The 22,040-nt window shown below is 35.7% G+C and overlaps 2 non-coding genes across 2 annotated transcripts; both read left to right on the top strand.

Moving 5' to 3' along the window:
• Nucleotides 1–213: 213 nt before the first annotated feature.
• On the top strand, nucleotides 214–320 carry LOC121216588 (small nucleolar RNA R71). The gene has a single exon (XR_005912768.1). It is a non-coding gene; the product is annotated as a small nucleolar RNA R71 (small nucleolar RNA).
• Nucleotides 321–17,063: 16,743 nt separating this feature from the next.
• Nucleotides 17,064–17,170, top strand: LOC121216697 (small nucleolar RNA R71). The gene has a single exon (XR_005912876.1). It is a non-coding gene; the product is annotated as a small nucleolar RNA R71 (small nucleolar RNA).
• The last annotated feature ends 4,870 nt before the right edge of the window (nucleotides 17,171–22,040 follow it).

The raw sequence follows: 22,040 nt of genomic DNA, 5'->3' as shown, positions 1-22,040 counted from the left end.
AGTGTCTCTGCTTCATGTACTCCTACTACTCGTCTTTTTTAGGCTACTCGGTTGGTTGGTCACTGATAGTTATTACTGGCAGTTCTTTCAATAATCTCATAAGGATCATTATAAGACTTAGAAAGAAGGGTTCCATTTGCCGAAGCATCCACCATCATTCTAGTGTGAATATTGAGACCAATATAGAAAGTCTCCATTTGAACTCAGTAAGGAATACCGTGATGAGGGCACTTTCGTAATAACTCTTTGAACCGCTCCCATGCCTCATATAAAGATTCTTCATCAAGTTGTTGAAATGAAGTGAGTTCATTTCGGATCTTGGCGGTCAAAGATGGAGGAAAATATTTCACTACGAAACGTTCAACCAACTCTTGCCATGTAGTTATGGAACCGGACGGCAAGGAGTTCAACCACGCTCGTGCTCTATCTCTTAAGGAATATTGAAATAATCTCAGTCTCAAGGCGTCCTCGATCACCCCGACTAGTTTAAATGAGTCACTCACTTCCATGAATAGCTGAAGATGATGATGTGTGTCTTCAGTAGGAATCCCACTAAATTGACCTATATTTTGCAACATTTGGAACATGACCGGCTTCAGCTTGAATTGTTGTGCCCCGATTTTGGGTCTCCTAATACTCGGATTGAGTCGTTGAATAGAGGAATGACATATTGTCGAATGGCATAGTTTCTATCATCGGCAAAAAAGATCAAATTGTGAGTACTATAAGAAAATGTTCCTCTTGGATTTTGGTTTTGATTTTCAAAATTCATCTCTTCAGCCCTTCTTTGGTTCGCTTGTCTTTTCATTTTTTTGAAAGTCCTTTCAATTTCAGGGTCTACGGTGGGTAAGTCAATAATTTTGATAAACACTAATAAAAACCTGAAACAAAACATAAAAATAAAAATGGAATTAAAATTTAATAGAAAAATAAACCAAAATGCAAAATTAAAAAATTCACCAATAATGACTTTTCAAAACAATCCTCGACAACGGCGCCAAAAACTTGGAACGACGAAAATGTGCAAGTGTACACAATTGAAACAAGTAATAAAGTGACAAGTAAATGTCGAGTTATCATACCCACAGGGACTGTGAAAAGAATTATTTGTGAATGCAATTAAAAACACTTAGAATTATTTGAGGAGGTGATTAAAAACTAAGATGTTAACTAGGTAAAAAAAGTTTTCCAATGCACGATTTCAAAAAAATGATTTTAACCAAGATGACATAATTGTGCTAGATTAATTTTATTTCTTAACTTAGAATTATTAAACTCATGTTTATGTTGTTACGAATAAATTCACTGCAACTCGGTAATTTACTAACTTATGAACATACTCACCTACTAAAATCCATTTATCTCTTGACTATATCTCTATGTCAATTCAACCGATTAAACAAATTTTAATAAGCAAATGTGTTAATGCACATACATACTTATGAAATCAAAATAATCTCTTGTACATATCTCTATGCCAATTCAAACAATTAATTCAATCTCATAAGGACATAAAAGATCATATGAGGTAACAATGTATTTCTACCTTGAAACAGTTTAATCACAATAATCTTGCAAGTTATGCAAGGCTAATGTATCGTTAGATACCATTGTTAATTTAACCCTCAGCTACCTTAGATGATTATACATGCATTGATTAAGTATCATGTCAATTAATTACAATTTTAATCCATTTAAATAATTAATTCATTATTTACCTTACAATTGTAATGGAAGAATAACTTAGTCATGGTTTTACTTAATCAAACATCTTACCGATGCCTATAACAACACAAACAAAATTTTAATAAACTAAGTAGACGAAATTCAATCAACCTAACACGAATTTAATTTAAGCTATATTAATTAAATTAAACATATCAATATCACAAATATTAATAGACATGTTCATCGTAACAACAACAAAATTAAAAGGATAAGGAACAAGAATCACATCCGGTGTCTCTCCGAGGCTTGACTAGTTTGCTCCACTCCTCCTTCTGCGCTTGTTCTTGTCGAACTTAGGCTTCTACAAACACTTGAATGCTACTCCAAATGGTGGTTGATTGACTCTTTTTCAAGAGATGAAACCGGTAAGGGAATGGAGAATAATAGAAGGGAAATGAAGAGAGAAAAATGAGAGAGAAGTGAATAGATGAGAAAGGTTGAGATGTGTTTAAAGTGAGCAGCCAAGGGGTTATTTATAGGTTGAGATGGCTTCTAAAATCAGCAAAAATCAGCACCCACAGAGCCCCCCCACGGCCGGCCACACATGTGGCAAGTTTGAAGATTTCAAACTTGCTATTTTAAGGTAAGGGCATATCTAGAAAGACATAAATAGTGGAGGGGTTTGAATGCAATTTGAAGGAGTCTTCAAGGGCTATTTTCCAAGCCAAATAATCAGCCAAACAAGCTGATTGGGTCTGCATGTGGGACGATTTTGGGCTGCCCAATGCTCTGTTGGATCGGTTTTCTCGGTTCAGCTCAACTGGGCCCCTTTTAAAAATTAATAAACAATAATTTATTTAACCCAAATTAAATTGGATTAAAATTAAAATTAAAATTAATTTTATTATGAATTAATATGCATAATTTGGAATGTCTTAGGCTGAAAAGTTAGTTCTCCTTGATGCTTCAAAATCGCTTCTCGATTTTGTGCTTCTAGTACTGTCTGCCAAGTTGTTTTTCGCCATTTGTGTAAATCTGTCGAAAATAATCAAAATTAATTAAAATTCAAAATGTTAATAATTTGAGTGAAATTTAATTATTTTAAAATAATTATATATTTTTCAACAAGAATTTTACTGAAACTGCATGATGTTGAGTTAAAAAGGGCATGAAAAAGTGTGTATATTTTCGTGTTTCCACGTATCGTGACTGAGCTCTCCCTAACGACATACCATTACAAAAGTAAATACTCAGTGCTCGTCCAATGACCTTGTCATAAGTGTGTTTGGAACGACGGAAATGTGCAAGTGTACACAATCGCAACAAGTAATAAAGTGACAAGTAAATGTCAATTTATCGTACCATAGGGACTGTGAAAAGAATTATTTATGAATGCAATTTAAAAACACTTTGGTGAAGAAAAATATTTTGGTTTGAGAAGGTGCTTAAAAACTAAGTTTTTAACTAAGTAAAATAAATAAAAATAAAATAAAAGTTCCAATGCACGATTTCAGAAGATGATTTTAATCAAGATGACCTAATTGTGCTAGATTAATTCCAATTCTTAACTTAGAATTTTTCAACTCATGTTTATGTTGTTACGAATAAATTCACGGCAACTCGGTAATTTACTAACTTATGAACATACTCACCTACTAAAATCCATTTATCTCTTGACTATATCTCTATGTCAATTCAACCGATTAAACAAATTTTAATAAGCAAATGTGTTAATACACATACATACTTATGAAATCAAAATAATCTCTTGTACATATCTCTATGCCAATTCAAACAATTAATTCAATCTCATAAGGACATAAAAGATCATATGAGGTAACAATGTATTTCTACCTTGAAACAGTTTAATCACAATAATCTTGCAAGTTATGCAAGGCTAATGTATCGTTAGATACCGTTGCTAATTTAATCCTCAGCTACCTTAGATTATTAAACATGCACTGATTAAGTACAGTGTCAATTAATTACAATTTCAATCTGTTTAAATAATTAATTCATTAGTTACCTTACAATTGTAATGCAAGAATAACTTAGTCATGGGTTTACTTAATCAAACATCCTACCGAGGCGTATAACAACACTAGCACAATTTTAATAAATTAAGTAGACGAAATGCAATCAACCTAACACGAATTAAATTTAATCCAGATTAATTAAATTAAACATTTCAACATCAAAAATATTCATAGACATGTTCATCATAGCAACAACAAAATTAAAAGGATAGGGAACAAGAATAAAATACGGTGTTCTCTCATGGCTTGACTAGTTTGCTCCACTCCTTCTCCGCTTGCTCTTGTCGAACCAAGGCTTCTAAAAATACTTGAATACTGCTCCAAATGATGGATGAATGAATCTTTTTCAAGAGGTGAGATCGAAAAGGGAATGAAGAATAATGGAAGGGAAATGAAGAGAGAAAAATAAGAGAGAAGTGAAGAGATGAGAAGAGTTAAGATGTGTTTGAAGTAAGCAGCCAAGGGGATATTTATAGGTTGAGATGGCTGCCAAAATTAGAAAAAATTAGCAATCATAAAGTCCCCCTATGGCTGGCCACACATGTGGCAAGTTTGAAGTTTTCAAACTTGCTATATTAAGGTAGGGGCAAATCCAGAAAGGCACAAATAGTGGAGGGGTTTGAATGCAATTTGAAGAAGTCTTCAAGGGCCATTTTGGAAGCCAAATAATCAGCCAAGGAAGCTTATTGGGTCAGCATGTGGGATGGTTTTGGGCTAACGAATGCTCGATTGGTTCGATTTTCTCGGTTCAGCTCAACTGGAGCCCTTTTCATAATTAATTAATTATAATTTATTTAACCAAAATTAAATTGGATTAAAATTAAAATTAATTATATTATGAATTAATACACATAATTTGGACCGTCTTATGCTGAAAAATTATTTCACCTTGATGCTTCAAAATTGCTACTTGCTTTTGTGCTTCTAGTAGTGTCTGTCAAGTCATTTTTCGCCATTTGTGCAAATCTATCAAAAATAATAAAAAATAATTATAAAATTAATTAAAATTAAAAATTTTAATAGTTTAAGTACAAAACAATTATTTTATAATAATTATATATTTTTCAACAAGAATCTTATCGAAAATCCATGAATTTGAGTTAAAAAGGGCATAAAAAAGTGTGTATATTTTCGTGTTTCCACACCCCCAAACTTAATTCATTGCTCGTCCCAAGTAATGCACAAATTGAAAAGAATTTCTTGGAAACACCTTTGAACAATTCCTTCAGAACAACATTCTTCCCAAAAGTATGAATTTGGTATACTTATGCTCAAGAATAAGAAATTTGATATTTATGCTACTTATGGATACATATCATTCAAATTAATCTAAATCATTCTTATGATAGCAAAAATAGACTAAATGCTTCCTAATAAATACATGTTAAATCCCTACCAATTTGATTTTATTCCCTTATTCAAGATTAAGTTGCAATCATTAAGTTTAACTTATGCCTTCTTATGTTGAACATAGCAATTTCTCTCTACTAATGTAGGTAGTGTAGAAACTTGAATCAATAGGAATTTAACAAGGTTGTAATGTGGCAAGGCTAGGGGTATGTAAAAGATAGATAAAATTAGGCTAAAAACCCTAAACTCAGCTTAAATCGGAGCTTCAAAATAATTACCTTCAATATACCAACTTATTTTGCTTTCACATGCTCTTTTGTACATCTATTTTCTTTCAAGTACATATGCTCTCTATTTTTTTCACAAGCATTTTACTGTATGTACTACAATTTTTTTGAGCATTTGATACTTATTTTCAACTCCCCAAAACTTACTTTCAAATAATATTCTGAATAGTACTGAGTCTAGTGTTTGAGACAATTTAAAGATAATTAAGAGAGAAGTGATGGCAAGATATTGCAAGGGTTCAAATAAAATTAGGCCATATAGTCTCAAAGTTGGGTTTCAAGGGATAAAATTTCATCAAGGTTGGCCTGAAAGGCTCAAACGATGTAAACAAAAGTTGCCTAAATCATTTTCAACATTCCATGCTTCCTAGGATTTCGCCTCAAGAAACTACTAATTCAATTCTAGAGACTTAAACTTTCATGCATGCCTAGCTTTCCTAAGGAACTAAAATTTTATGGTATGATTTGCATGCTTTATTAAAAATACATTTTATGTCATAACAATTACTAAAATAATCGAACTTTATTTATACTGAATTTTAGCATACTTAACAAAATTTCAAAATTTTGAGCAAAATATATCATAATCATAATCAAAAGAAAATTTTATTTTGAGTGGAAATAATTTCAACTTTTCGGTCCCTCCTACTTAAGATGAACAATGTCCTCATTATTAAAAGTGAATAATACTATACACCAGGTAGGGTTCTAGCAAAGAGGAGGTGAGTCAATTTGACTACTTAAGTACCAAGCTCTCTCTAGATCCAATTTTAGACATGTATATATCTATTGCCACACTTTATACCTTGCAACTTGTTCATTTTTATTAATGATTTCCACCTCTTGTTTTATTATGTGAAGATAAAAATTCCTAATAAAACCTAATCCTACTAAATAACCTAAGAACGGAAATAAAATAAGGTCAAGATCCCCCTTTTTTATTTATATGCAGATCCCTCTGAATTCGACTCATCTTTTGCTCCACCATCTTTATTTTTGCATGAATCGCTTTTGCCCCTCTTCGATAGTGGACTCCATGGTTCAAATATGAAATCTGGAAACTCAGGCACAACAATAAATGGGTCATTGAATATTTTCGTAAGACCACTTCTCATTGAGTCATCTCGTATTTTTGAATATCTCCAGTAAGCCTATTGCTGCTGCTACATATGTTGCATGATGTCCATCAACTTTGACAGCTCATCTCGAAGATCTGGGCGAGGCGATTGAGCCCTGAACATTAAAGTTGCGACGTCAAGTTTGGTTACTGGTTCCATTGGTTTTGCCTTATCAGGGATTTTAGTTGACTGCATTGGTTCGATCTCTTTAGGATATTCTTCTTCTGTTGCTTCAGGATCCTCGCTCTCTTCAACTCATTGCTGTGGAATAGAGTCTCTGACTATTCGATAGAGGTCCCAATCTGTGATTGTGCCCTAGTTATAACTTGTCTTCTTTACGTTTGCAAGAATTTTAGCTTTCAAGCACAAAATTGTTATCGTAAAAGGAAAGTAAGCTGGACCAAAACGTCTAGCAGCACAATTCCGTATTTCTCTTAGAATGATTTTTCCCACATCAATGGTCTTTCCAGTTAAAATCGAGTATAGTAAGACCATTTGCTCTAATTAAATTGTAGTCCCATGTGAAATAGGCATAAGGCTAAATCGAATGAAGTAGAACCATGCCTTCACTAGTGGTGTCAAATATTCTCTGTGACAAGTGTGAATTCCTTGCTTTTACACAGTCCACTTAGAACCTGGAACTGTAAGTTCCTTGAGAATTTCTTGCAGATTTTTAGACTCAATATTTCTCATGAAGGAAGAATATTTTTCATTTTCAAAATCAAGTAATTCAAAGAATTCATTAATAGCGTTTAAGGTTATTGGTACCTTGATTCTGTGAACAGAAACTTCCGTCAACTCTCTTGAGATTAAATTCAAAAAAAATCATGAACTAACTCCTCATCCACACTAGGTCTTTTCTCATAAAACAACTCCCAATTGAGAGCTTCATCAACCTGACGAATGAGCGCCATGAAATCAATATAATTGCTTTCTTTCAATGTAAAGCCTTTCTCTAGATGCATCTGTTGATTCTTAAAAAAACTTTCTATCTTGCTTTGGCTTCCTCACAATGGAATTTATTTTGTGATTCGTCAATTTGAGCAGAGGCACGAGTTCTTTTGCAAGGCATGATTAACCTGATCATAAGATAAAACAAATATTTTCTCAAAAATTTAATTAGTATAAAATATTAATAATTCAATAATTTGAAGAATTAAATAATTAAATAAAATTGAAATTTTAGGAGAAAAATGTGGCTTACCACTTTTTTATAATAGTTAAGAACTCAAAGAAAATAAATCTAGAGCAAAAGAGGTTGGTTTAGGGATGGTTGTAAGGTGTCTTGATGGTGTGGTGTGAGTAGCAAGGCGGCAGAGGCATGCTAAGGAACAGTAAGGCATGCATGTGCTGCGCAAATGCAGGGAAGTGGTCAGCAAGCAAGTGCGTCGAGCAGGCCTAGCGAGCAACTGGAGCTGGACGGGTGGCAGGTGCAGTGAGACGGAGCGGCTGCTGATGTGCACATTGTGCGTGGGGGCTGTTGGGTGCGTGCGTAGGCTGCTAGGTGAATGGGTGAGGGTGCCGAATGGAGCTGGGCGGTGTTGCAGCTAGAGAGTTCGGAACTAGGTGATTAGGTGCTTGGTGGGTTGTAGATGCTAGGATTTAATTGAGAGGTGAGTGAAAAAATGGAAAAGGTAGGTGAAATTTATAGTGGATGCAGTAGGAGTTTAATTTGAATTCTTAGAACAAATTAATAATTAAAATATTCTAGGTTCTAATTCTACATAAAGTTAACAACAACTAATATTTAATATAATGTATATTAAATTATTATTTGTTCTTAATTTATTAAAGAACTTATTAAATAAAATATGATAAAATTTAAACTAATCCTAATTCTATGCAAAGTTGATAATAATTAATATATATTATAATGGATATAATTATATATTAATGATTATCATCTTATTTATTAAATTAAAAACATTTATTCTAGATGCCTTTTGAAAATATTTACAAAAAAAGACATCTAAATTTTTAATATTTACAAAAAGAGCAACCAAATTTTGAAAATAATTCAATTAAGTACCTAGACTTAAGGAAAATTTGAAATTGAGTTCCAATTTAAAACTTGGATCAAAATTGACCCTTTTATTTGAAAACTAAAAATTTATTTTGCCAATTAGGGAATAATTTCTTGGAAGATTATGTTAAAATCAATTCCCAGGAAAGATTGGAGGGGTCACAAATGGTCCTACTTAAGTTCCAATCTCCTAGACATAATTTATTTAAACATACTAATCCCGAAAATATACCCTAAATCATTTATTTAAAAATAAAAACAAGAAAAGTTAAATATCTGATAAATAAATGAGATTTGATCCTGTTCAATTTTATCCCCTGGTAATGTTTTAAGCGCTGAGCATTGACTCGAAAATTACCTCCCTTACTTTGAAGTTCGACAACTCCATATGGATAAACTCGGTGAATCGTAAACGGATAGGACCAATGTGATTTTAACTTACCTAGAAAGAACCTTAATATGGAATTGAATAACAAGACTTGCTGACCTGCTTTAAATTCTCGAACCCAAATGTGCTTGTCATGCCATCTCTTAAGTCTTTCCTTGAGTAATTTGGCATTCTAGTATGAGAACATTTGAAATTCTTCTAACTCATTGAGTTGGAACATCTGTTTCTCTTTAGCAAGCTTAAAATCCAAGTTGAGTTGTTGGAGAGCCCAGTAAGCTTTGTACTCTAACTCCAAGGGCAGATGATAGGCTTTCCCAAAGACTAACCTATAGGGTGACATCCCTAAAAGTGTCTGGTATGTTGTCTTGCAGGCCCATAAAGCATCACCCAGTCTTTTAGACCAATCTTGTTGGTTCGGGCAAACTACCTTCTCGAGTATGCCTTTGATCTCTTTGTTGCCAATTCAACTTGCCCATTTGTCTGTGGATGCTAAGTTGTGGCAACCTTGTGCTTCACTCAATGTTTATCTAGTAACCATTTCAACCACTTGTTCACAAAATAGGACCTTTCATCACTGATGATGGCTCATGGGGTTCCAAACTTTGTGAACACGTGCTTCTGCAAAAACTTCATCACAACCTTAGCATCGTTTATCGGATATGCCTCAGCCTTAACCCACTTAGACACATACTCTACTGCCACCAATATGTACTTTGACCAAAAGACGAAGGAAAAGGTCTGAGAAATTCAATACCCCAAACATCGAATAATTATACCTTAATGATGTTGTTCGACGCATCTCATTTCTGTTGGTGACGTATCCAACCCTTTGACATTGATCACAGCTCCTTACGTAATCATATGCATCTTTAAATAGTGTTGGCCAAAAGAATCCAGCTTGCAATACCTTGGCCACAGTATGTGTACCTCCGAAGTGTCCCCTACTCAGAGCTGAGCGACAATGGTATAGAATCTTATGTACTTCATCTTCTGCCACATATCTCCTGATCATTTGATCTGCACACTTTTTAAACAAGTATGACTCTTCCCATAAATAGTACTTCACATCGTGAAGAAACATTTTCCTTTGATGATATGTCTTATCAATCGACATCAAAACACAAGCAAAATAGTTAGCAATATTAGTAAACCAAGGGGTATTATGGACATGATTTACCTTCAGTATGTGTTCATATGGAAATGTCTCCTGAATTGGTATAAGTGGAGAATTCCCTTCTTGCGGCTCCAATCTGGACAAGTGGTCTGCTACTTGGTTTTCTACTCCCTTTCGATCTTGAATTTCTAGATCGAACTCTTAAAGTAGAAGTACCCATCGAATCAGTCTCAACTTAACGTCTTTCTTGGCAAGTAAATACTTAATTGCTGAATAGTCCGTATAGACAGTCACTTTGGTACCTACAAGATAGGAATGAAACTTGTCAAAAGCAAACACAATAGCAAGTAACTCTTTCTCTGTAACCATGTAATTCAGTTGAGCTCCTGTCAGAGTCCGACTTGCGTAGTAGATGGGATGAAAAAATTTATTCCTTCGCTGGCCCATGACAGCTCCTATCACAAAGTCACTTGCGTCACACATCAATTCAAATGGCAAATCCCAGTCTGGTGTGACGATTATGGGTGCCGAAACTAATCGACTCTTCAAATCTTTGAAAGCTCTTAAGCACTCTTCATCAATTTTGAACACCGTGTCCTTCTCCAATAATTTGCATAAGGGTTTAGCAATTTTAGAGAAGTCCTTGATAAATCTTCGATAGAAACCGGCGTGGCCCAAGAAACTCCTAACACTCTTTACAGATGTTGGAGGTGGAAGTTTCTCAATAACGTCTACCTTTGCTTTATCTACCTCGATTCCATGTCTCGTTATTCGATGCCCTATAACAATAGTACTTCACATCATGAAGAAACATTTTCTTTTGATTATATGTCTTATCAATCGACATCAAACCATAAGCTAAATGGTTAGCAATATCAGCAAACCAAGGGGTATTATAGACATGATTTACCTTCAGTATGTGTTCATCTGAAATGTCTCTTGAATTGGTATAAGTGGAGAATTCCCTTCTTGAGACTCCAATCTGGACAAGTGGACTGCTACTTGGTTTTCTACTCCCTTTCGATCTTGAATTTCTAGATCGAACTCTTGAAGTAGAAGTACCCATCGAATCAATCTTAGTTTAGCGTCTTTCTTGGCAAGTAAATACTTAATTGCTGAATAGTCCGTATAGATAGTCACTTTGGTACCTACAAGATAGGATCGAAACTTGTTAAAAGCAAACACAATAGCAAGTAACTCTTTCTCTGTAACCATGTAATTCAGTTGAGCTCCTGTCAAAGTCTGACTTGCGTAGTAGATGGGATGAATAAATTTATTCCTTTACTAGCCCATGATGGCTCCTATCACGAAGTCACTTGCGTCACACATCAATTCAAATGGCAAATCCCAATCTGGTGTGACGATTATAGGTGCTGAACTAATCGACTCTTCAAATCTTTGAAAGCTCTTAAGCACTCTTCATCAATTTTGAACGTCGTGTCCTTCTCCAATAATTTGCATAAGGGTTTAGCAATTTTGGAGAAGTCCTTGATAAATCTTCAATAGAAACCGGCGTGGCCCAAGAAACTCCTAACACTCTTTACAGATGTTGGAGGTGGAAGTTTCTCAATAACGTCTGCCTTTGCTTTATCTACCTCAATTCCATGTCTCATTATCCGATGCCCTAGAACAATACATTCTCGTACCATGAAATGGCACTTTTCCCAGTTGAGTACGAGGTTTGTTTCTTCGCATCACCTTAGTACCTTGGCTAGATTGGCTAGGCAATCATCATATGCATCTCCAAATACTGAAAAATCATCCATAAAGAGTTCCGATTATTTCTCAACCATGTCATTAAAAATAGACATCATAGACTTCCATCATCTAGGAAAATGAGAATAAGAAGTTGATAATGACTAGAACGGTTACACGATAGAGAATTTGCATCGATTATCGGAAGCTAAACAAGTTGATAATGTCTATCCATCCATCAAGAAAACAATAATAGAACGACAAAGGAAAGTGATCTATCCTAGTCGCCTTGTTTAGCTTCAGGTAATCGAGGCAAATTCTCTATCACGTAACCGTTCTAGTCATTATCAACTTGTTATTCTCATTTTCAATGACTGTAATACATCCTTTCTTTGGCACGCACTAGACCGGACTCACCCACGAACTGTCTAAGATGGGGTAAATTATACCCGTATCTAACCACTTGATGATTTCCTTTTTCACCACGTCCTTTATTATGGGGTTCAATCTTCATTGTCCATCAATCTTTCCTTTTTTCCCATCTTCTAGGATGATCTTATGCATGTATACAGATGGACTAATATCACAAATATCGACTATGGTCCATTTGATGGCCTTCTTGAATTGTTTCAATACTAGGATGAGTTTCTCTTCTTCTCAACGGTTAATTTCTCTTAAACAATCACAGGCAAAGTAGAAGCGTTACCTAAATAAACATATTTTAAATGTGAGAGAAGTACCTTTAGTTCTAATTTAGGTGGCCCCTCGATTGACGCTTTTGGTTAGGCATAATCCCTATTCTCTAACTCCAAAGATTCAAAACGGGATTGTGGATTAAATCCCCTTTGATTAGCTTTTAGCAAAGCTAATTATTCATCCTCCTTTTCATCATTTGGAGGGTCTGATGTCAAAATTTGTTCCAATGGTTCCTCAACATAGTTAAGTTACTTTTCCATGATTAATTTCTCTAAATTGGACACTGCAGAACAATTATCAATTCTGTCAGGAAATCGCATAGACTTAAAAACATTAAATGTTACCTGATCATCCTGAACATGCATAGTAAGTTCGCCCTTCTGCACATCAATAAGGGTCATTCTAATTGCTAAGAAAGGCTTTCCTAAGATGATTGGAACTTCTTTATCTACTTCAAAGTCTAGAACCACAAAGTCAGCAGGAAAAATAAATCTGTCTACACGTACCAATACGTCCGTGATTTTTTCTTCTGGATCTGCTAAGGATCGATCTGCTAAGTGAAGTGTAACCGTAGTAGGTCTAACTTCACCTATCCCCAACTTCCTAAATATTGACATAGGCATCAAGTTTATACTCGCACCCAAGTCACATAGTGCCTAACCATAATATGTTGCTCCAATGTTGCAAGGTATGGTAAAACATCCAAGATCCTTCAACTTTGGGGGTAGTTTGTCTTGAAGATATGCACTGCATTCCTTTGTCAGGGCTACCGTCTCAAATTCTCCAAGTATTCATTTTTTTAACAGGATATCCTTCATGAATTTGACGTAGTTTAGCATTTGTTCAATTGCTTCGACAAACAGAATGTTGATATAAAGTTGCTTGAGTATGTCTAAGAACTTCTTGAAATGAATTTCCTGCTTTTGCTTCTAAAGTCTTTGAGGGTAGGGTGGTGGAGGCTTCTTTACTGGAACTGGTTGATTTGTCTTCTATGGCAATTCTGCATCTAACAGAGTTGTTATTTTATTAGAATTAGCTGGTTCAGAAGTTACCTTGTCAGATTTCGCAAATTATGGTTCCGGTGAAATTAAAATTTCAACACTCGGTTGAACTTCCTTTGATTCTTAAGCATCGGTTGGCTTCTTGTAACACCCCAAACTCGGCCTAAGAGTTATGGTCAAATCTGGTAGTGTCACATTGAGGTGTTTAGCATAAAACTTGTTGTTGTTAAAATCTTTAAAATCAATTAATCATTTTGTTATTAAATGGTGATTCCAAAACGGGTTGTTCATTTCCAAGCGTGCATCATTAAAAACTAATCACTTTTAAAACGTTATAAATTTTCCAAAATCTCATTTATTGCGAAAACGTGGTGTCTTTGAAAACGGTTACGTTTTGAAAACCTGTCTTATTCTACAACTATTAGTTTATATCAAACTAAATAAAAAACTCCAATTTAAAGTTTATAACTTTAAAGAGGCCTTTTTACATAAAAATACCCAAATTCAGTTACTTATAAATCAAAAGCTAAAAACGAAAGCTGATGTGGTTGTGTGGCCACCTCCGAGTCCCTCACAGCACCGAATCAACTATGGCTGAGGATTACATGCACAATTAAGAGGAGAGGGTGAGTTTATGAAAACTCAGTGTGTAATCCCTTATCAAACAGTTGGCATACAGAACAGAATCAGTCTAGCCTAGAGCCCTTTAACAGTAACAGTACAGTATGGGCCTTAGCCCGATACAGAAATAGTGTGGGCCTAAGCTCGATATAGTATCAGTATGGTGCAAGTATGCAAACCCATCCCAATCTAGCCAACACACCACCCGTACCAACCCAACACACCATGTGGGAATAGAGTCGACCCACCCAACCCTCACACCAATATCGTAGCATAGCTGCCAGTAGTAATAATGCAGTAGAGTTGCCAGTAGTCAGAATAGCTAAGAGCCGTAAACAGGATACCTATAAGATATAAACAGAATGGCTACAAGCCATAAGTACAGTAATGTGATTGGCACAAAGCCATCAGTAGCAGTGATATGACTGGCACACAGCCATCAGTAACGGTAACATGATTGGCACAAAGCTATCAGTAGTAGTGATATGATCGGCACATAGCCATCAGTAACGGTAACATGATCGGCACAAAGTCATCAGTAGCAGTGATATGATCGGCACACAATCATCAATAATAGTGAAATGATCAGCACACAACCATTGATAACGGTAATATGATCGGCACAAAGCCATCAGTAACGGTACTATGATTTGCACAAAGCCATCAGTAGCATCGTAACAAAGCTACCAGCAATAGTATCGCAACAAAGCTACCAGTAATAGTATATGTGGCCAAGCTACCAATAACAGTGATTGTGGCAGAGCCACCAGTACAATACTTCCTTCATAACAGTATCCCAACCCCATGCAGTATTTCGTGTATGTAGAATGCCATACTCAAAATCAGTCATTCAAATCACAGACAAATCAGTTATCCCAAACACAGACAAATCAGTCATTTAACCATAGACAAAACAATCATTTGACCTCGAGGGGCAAAAATAGTCATTTACCCACCAAGGCATTACGGTCATTTTACCCTACAAGGGCATTACGGTCATTTTACCTTATAGGGGCATTACGGCCATTTTACCCTATAAGAGTATTACGGTCATTTTACCCTATTGGGGCATTACGGTTATTTTACCTTACGGGGGCATTATGGTCATTTTACCCTACGGGGGTATTACGGTCATTTTACCCTACATGGGCATTACGATTATTTTACCTATTTTAAAGTCTCGATTCAGATATCAACCTCTTGAAAGGTCCGCAGTCGCCTCGAGCGACTTAGGTAACCTAATTGGTCATAACAACGTAAATGGCCCCAATGCCCATTACTCGACCCAAATGGGCCCACACGCTCGTGTGGCCCGTTCAGCCCAAATTTCGCTACGGCTATGAGATTTATATAGACCAGTCCAGTATTTGTCACAATTCGTGGATTTCATCAGTGTGGGGCCCACACAGCCCATTTCGGCCCAACGTGGCCCATTTTGGCCTAAGCCCATGAAAATGCTCATAGAGACCTCCACAGTTTATCACCCATGATTCGCAGGTTTGGCTTTCAACACTCGTGTGGTCTCAAATGTGCCATATTTTAGCTTTTCGGCTTTTGTCGTTCTACAGTTATAGTGGGGAGTTTACACACCTGATGCGATTTGCAGATTCCCTTCAATCCGAACACTCTTATTCCAGCCTCGCCGATCTCCCCCATTTAGAACAAGGAACAAGGAACAACCTCCCCAAATCTCAATATTCTCTCCTCAAATCTCTCCAAATATATCCCTCATTGATATCCTCCATAACAACCTCTTAGACCCATTCAAACTCTCACCCAACTAAGTTTGAAACCACCTCAAACTCCTACCGCCTCATGCTAGCAAAATAAATATCCTTTTTGCTTCCAATAGGATTCAAACCCAAGCCCCCCTCAATAGCTCAACACGCCCCATGTCTCCTTGTCACAAGCTCTTTTGTGTCACATTTTGCCTTCAATTAACTAAAAGGTCTAAAGGCCAAAGTCTAGGTTCCTTTAAAAGAAAAACCAAAATAAATTGCAAGAGCCAAGACTTGAACCCAGGCTCCCTTGCAACCTTAATGACGCCACAACCACTAGACCACATGCTTCATTATGACATTTTTTAACACAATAATTTAAAAGGCCTACATCCAAGCATCCAGGGTTTTATCCACTTTTCCAACTCCTGTCAGGACCCTTAACCACTAAAATAGACATACTTCTGTACACAGTTTCGAAACCGTTCCCTTGGTCAAAACCCAATACTTCTAGGCTCAAATTCTGGGGCGTTACACTCCTTTTCAACTTCGTCGGTGTTGGACTCTAATGTGTTTCTGCTCCTCAATGTCAACACTTTACAATGCTCATTCCCAAGATTCCTCGGATTCTCTGTATCACTAGGTAAAGAACCTTATGGTTGATTTTTTAGTACAGTTGCAAGCTGGCCCATTTGATTCTCCAAATTCCTTAAAGTGGCGTCATTTTTTGCCATGTATGCCTTCAATAGGTTCTTTAAGCTATTGGACAGTTCAGCTTGGGTTTGTTTCTGAACTTGTTGGGGAAATTGGGTGGCTGGGTCGGTCTAGGTTGGGCGTAAGTGTTATTGGTTTCAGCCCCTTGGTTACTCCAGGAAAATTTTGGGAGGTTTCGCCACTATGGGCTATAGAAATTAGATTGCAGTCCTTACCTTCCTCGATTTTAGTTCTGGTTACCCATCTAATACATGAATTCTAGGTTCGATGGACATCCTTCGAACAAATGTCCTTCCCCACAATAGACATAGGCTACATTTTCAAATTGATTCAGTGGTTGTGCTGCAAACTATTAAACCTATTAGTGGTAAAATTTTTAAGCATTGAGGATCTTCAGGATACCTGAGATGCGAGTGAAGTAAGATCGTTTACTTCATGTATTCTAGTGACTCATCTACCTGACGCTGCTCTATTGGTTGGCCATTGATAATTGTTGCTGGCAATCCTCTCAATGATTTCATAAGCCTCATTATAAGACTTAGAAAGGAGAGCACCATTAGTAGAAGCATCCACTACCATCCTTGTGTGTACGTTGAGACCATTATAAAACGTTTCAAGTTGGATGCAATGTGGGATTCCGTGATGAGGGCACTTCCGTAATAATTCTTTGTACCTTTCCCATGCCTCATACAAGGACTCATCATCCATTTGTTGGAAAGCAGTGATCTCGTTCCTCAACTTAGCATTCTTGCTAGGCGGGAAATACTTCATAAGGAATCTTTCTGCTAACTATTTCCAGGTGGTAATTGAATTTGGTGGCAATGACTTCAACCAGGCTTGAGCTTTGTCCCTTAGTGAATATGGGAATAGCTTCAATCATAATGCATCTTCGGGTACTCCGGCTAACTTGAAAGAATCGTTCACCTCCATAAACAGCCTTAAGTGAATATGAGGATCTTTGGTAGGCGTTTCACTGAATTGGCCCACTATCTGAAGCATTTGGAACATGACTGGCTTCAGTTCGAACTATTGTGCCTCAATTTCGGGTCTCCTAATACCAGGATTAAGATCATGAAACACTGGCACGACATACTGTCTTAGAGCTCTATCCTTATCATCAGCAATAAGGATAGGATTTTGAGCAGGGTTTGATCCATTTTCTTAATTCGGATTTTCGAAGTTCATCTCTTCGATCCTTCTCTTACTTGCTTGTCTTCTTCGTTGTTGAAAAGTTCTTTTAATCTCAGGGTCTAAAAGGAGTAAATCGTTAATTCGGTCAATACTCATAAACACCTGAAATAAACACAGAAAAATTAATTAAGTTAAAAAGTAAACAGAAAAATAAACTAAAATGCAAAATTAACAAATTCACAAATAATGACTTTTTAAAACAGTCACTGACAACGGCGCCAAAAACTTGGAACGATAGAAACGTGCAAGTGTACACAATCGCAACAAGTAATAAAGTGACAAGTAAATGTCGATTTATCGTACCCACAGGAACTGTGAAAAGAATTATTTATGAATGCAATTTAAAAACACTTTGGTGAAGAAAAATATTTTGATTTGAGAAGGTGCTTAAAAACTAAGTTTTTAACTAAGTAAAATAAATAAAAATAAAATAAAAGTTCCAATGCACGATTTCAAAAGATTATTTTAATCAAGATGGCCTAATTATGCAAGATTAATTACATTTCTTAACTTAAAATTATTAAACTCATGTTCATGTTGTTACGAATAAATTCATGGCAACTCAGTAACTTGCTAACTTATGAACATATTTATCCACCAAAATCCATTTATCTTTTGACTATATCTCTATGTCAATTCAAACAATTAAACAAGTCTTAATAGGCAAATGTGTTAACGCATATACATACTAATGAAATTAAAATAATCTCTTGTACATATCTCTATGCCAATTCAAATAATTAATTCAATCTCATAAGCACATAAAAGATTACGTGAGGTAACAATGTATTTCTACCTTAAAACAGTTTAATCACAATAATCTTGCAAGTTATGCAAGGCTAATGTATCGTTAGATACCGTTGCTAATTTAATCCTCAACTACCTTAGGTTTTTAAGCATGCACTGATTAAGTACTGTATCAATTAATTACAATTTCAATCCGTTTAAATAATTAATTTATTAGTTACCTTACAATTGTAATGCAAGAATAACTTAGTTATGGTTTAACTTAATCAAACATCTTACCGAGGCCTATAACAACACAAACACAATTTTAATAAATTAAGTAGATGAAATGCAATCAACCTAACACAAATTAAATTTAAGCCATATTAAATAAATTAAACATTTCAACATCATAAATATTCATATACATGTTCATTATAACATCAAAATTAAAAGGATAGGGAACAAGAATCAAATCAGGTGTTCTCTCTGTATCTTAACTAGTTTGCTCCACTCCTCCTTCTCCGCTTGCTCTTGTCAAACTGAGGCTTCTACGAAAACTTGAATGCTGCTCCAAATGGTGGATGAATGACTCTTTTTCCAGAGGTGAAATCGGCAAGGGAATGAAGAATAATAGAAGGGAAATGAAGAGAGAAAAACGAAAGAGAAGTGAAGAGATGAGAAGAGTTGAGATGTGTTTGAAGTGAGCAGCCAAGGGGGATATTTATAAGTTGAGATGGCTGCCAAATTTAGCAAAAATCAGCAGCCATAGGGTCCCCCTATGGCCTGCCACACATGTGGCAAGTTTGAAGTTTTCAAACTTGCTATATTAAGGTAAGGGCAAATCTAGAAATGCACAAATAGTAGAGGGGTTTGAATGCAATTTGAAGAAGTCTTCAAGGGTCATTTTGCAAGCCAAATAATCATCCAAGCAAGCTGATTGGGTCAGCATGTGGGACGATTTTGAGGTGCCTAGTGCTCGGTTGGTTCGGTTTCTCATTTCAGCTCAACTGGACCCCTTTCCATAATTAATTAATAATAATTTATTTAACCCAAATTAAATTGGATTAAGATTAAAATTAATTATATTATGAATTAGTACACATAATTTGGACCGTCTTATGCTGAAAATTATTTCACCTTGATGCTTCAAAATTGCTACTCGATTTTGTGCTTCTAGTAATGTCTGTCAGGCTGTTTTTTGCCCTTAGTGCAAATCTGTCGAAAATAATCAAAATTAATCAAAATTAATTAAAATTAAACATGTTAAGAATTTAAGTACAAAATAATTATTTTATAATAATTATATATTTTTCGACAAGAATTTTGCCGAAACTGCATGAATTTGAGTTAAAAAGGGCATGAAAAAGTGTGTATATTTTCGTGTTTCCAATGTTACCCTCATAAGATGTTATTGATCTCTTTGGAATAATATTCGTTCTCTCAATATGATTCTAGTTTATCTCATGGTAATCATTGCATCTTCCTTCATGAAAAGTCAATTACTATTGAATAGTAATCAAGTCATCCGTCATAAAGACGAACGACCCGTGACCACGTTTACTTTTCATCAACCACGTAATGCTAATGAGACGATATCATTTACCCTTGTCTTAGGCTATGAATTTCTCTGTTGTGAAAGAAGCTACATACTGTAACACCATAAACTTGGCCTAGATGTTATGGCCGAATCTGGAAATATTACGAAGAAAATTTAAAAACAACTTCTTTATTACACGCAAATCATCGTAACCGTTGTTACTTAGTATATCCGATTTGTTTGGAAAACTTATTGATATACTTATTTGATTTAAAATCCTTTCTCGTTTATGCCTTTCTATTAAAACGAATGTTTTGCAACGAAATTTCTTTAAAATGTCATATTTTGGCAAATCAAATTGTTTCCTAAAAACTGTTATTCAGAAAAGTTGTCGTTTTAAAAAAATCATTTTATTAGATGTTACACTTAGAAAACCAAAATAAAATCCAAAACCAAAACTAGTCCAAAAAAGTCCGGAGAGTCCCAAAATTACAAAACTCTCAAAAACCAGAAAAGTTTAAACTAATTTTAAAAGAATGAAATTTTACAAAAATGTGGTCATCATTGAGCTTTCGTCGCACTAACCCACCTAAATATAAGGGTTACCTGAACATAACAAGCAAATAGAGAGTGAGTTTTGAAACTTATTCTGTAACACAAAAATAAACAGAAATTCAGATTCAATCTCATACAGAACAGATGCAGATGTAAACCTTTTACAGAATCAGAATTATACAGATACAAATATGCAAAATCCTATCCCCATCCTCTACACACCAACTCCGACCATCCCATCACACAACATGGGGTATAAAACACCCACCTAACCCTACACACCGCATAGTGTCTATACAACACTTTTCAGAATAATCGCAGCAATGTTGCTAGCATAATAGCGAGATATCGCCTCACACAGAACACTTCCTCCTCATAATACAAATACTGCCCTATAACCAGATACAGATAGAAAATCAAAATAAACAGATTAAACGATATCATAATTAACATATCATGCATACTCGTATAATAGATATAACACACGCTTTTACATAACATAACAGATCATGCATATCGCAATTCATAATACTCATTAATGTTATTTACTTCAATTTCAATCTAATAGGGTAGCAGATTTAAAGCTTTAAGGCCTATACTGCACATACCAACGCTACGGAAGGCCCTCAGTCATTCGAGGCGACATATACGACCCTAGGGAAAAATTCTAAAATTTAGGCCCACATGCTCGTGTGGCTTGCCCGTACGCCCACATGGCCCACACGACTAGAAATGGCCTAGGTCGTATGTTACACACAACCCCACACACACCAGTCACATGATCGTCTGTCACACACGGCCTTCGAGATGGCCAGGCACACGACCGTGTGGCATCGACAGGCCCAATTTTTGGCTTTCGCCGATCACCCTTTTTTGAGTTTCTTGTTACACACCTGGCTCAATTTTGATGTGAAAACAACCCCGCGACCTTCGAAACCTAAAACAGTATTCCAACGCCCAATTTTAATAAAAATTTATGAAACTCACACAAAAATTATCCAAGAACATAGTCTCACAATAGCATCAAACACATTCACGCACTTACCGTCAAGAACAGTAATCACCCCACTCAAACAGCTGGAGAAGCACTAATAGCTTATTGACTTCCCCCTAAACAAAAATTAAACCAAAGCATCATCAACAAATTCCGTCAAAAACATAACTAGCACCCTCCCTCCAACACACACAAATAAGGAACTTCCCAATAACTTACCCATTACGATTAGAACGAACGATTGATAAACAGAGTTGAAGGAAAAAGCAACGAAAATTTGCAGAAGAAGGAAAAAAAGTCAGAAAGAAAGGATTTTGGGAAAAATTATAAGAATTAAAAAAATAAAAATTGAATCAAATAAAATCTCAACACCCCACTATCGCATTAACCAACAAATCCCACCAAAACTGACCCACTAACTCTAATCCACTACCACAAACTTTCAATTCCACCGAACCTCTACTACACCACCGATACACACACTCGGAAGCAAAAATTATCATCCTTCACTCACACAGGGGTTCGAACACAAGACCTTAAGGCAAGCTAACACCTTACCACTTGAACCAGTAGCCTCATTCTAATATGAGTTTACCGAGAATATG

The sequence above is a fragment of the Gossypium hirsutum genome, chromosome D04, assembly GCF_007990345.1.
Source record: "Gossypium hirsutum isolate 1008001.06 chromosome D04, Gossypium_hirsutum_v2.1, whole genome shotgun sequence".
In the NCBI taxonomy this organism is placed as follows: domain Eukaryota; kingdom Viridiplantae; phylum Streptophyta; class Magnoliopsida; order Malvales; family Malvaceae; genus Gossypium; species Gossypium hirsutum.
Note: the sequence above shows the minus strand (reverse complement) of the source record. Positions and strands in the feature narration are given on the sequence as shown.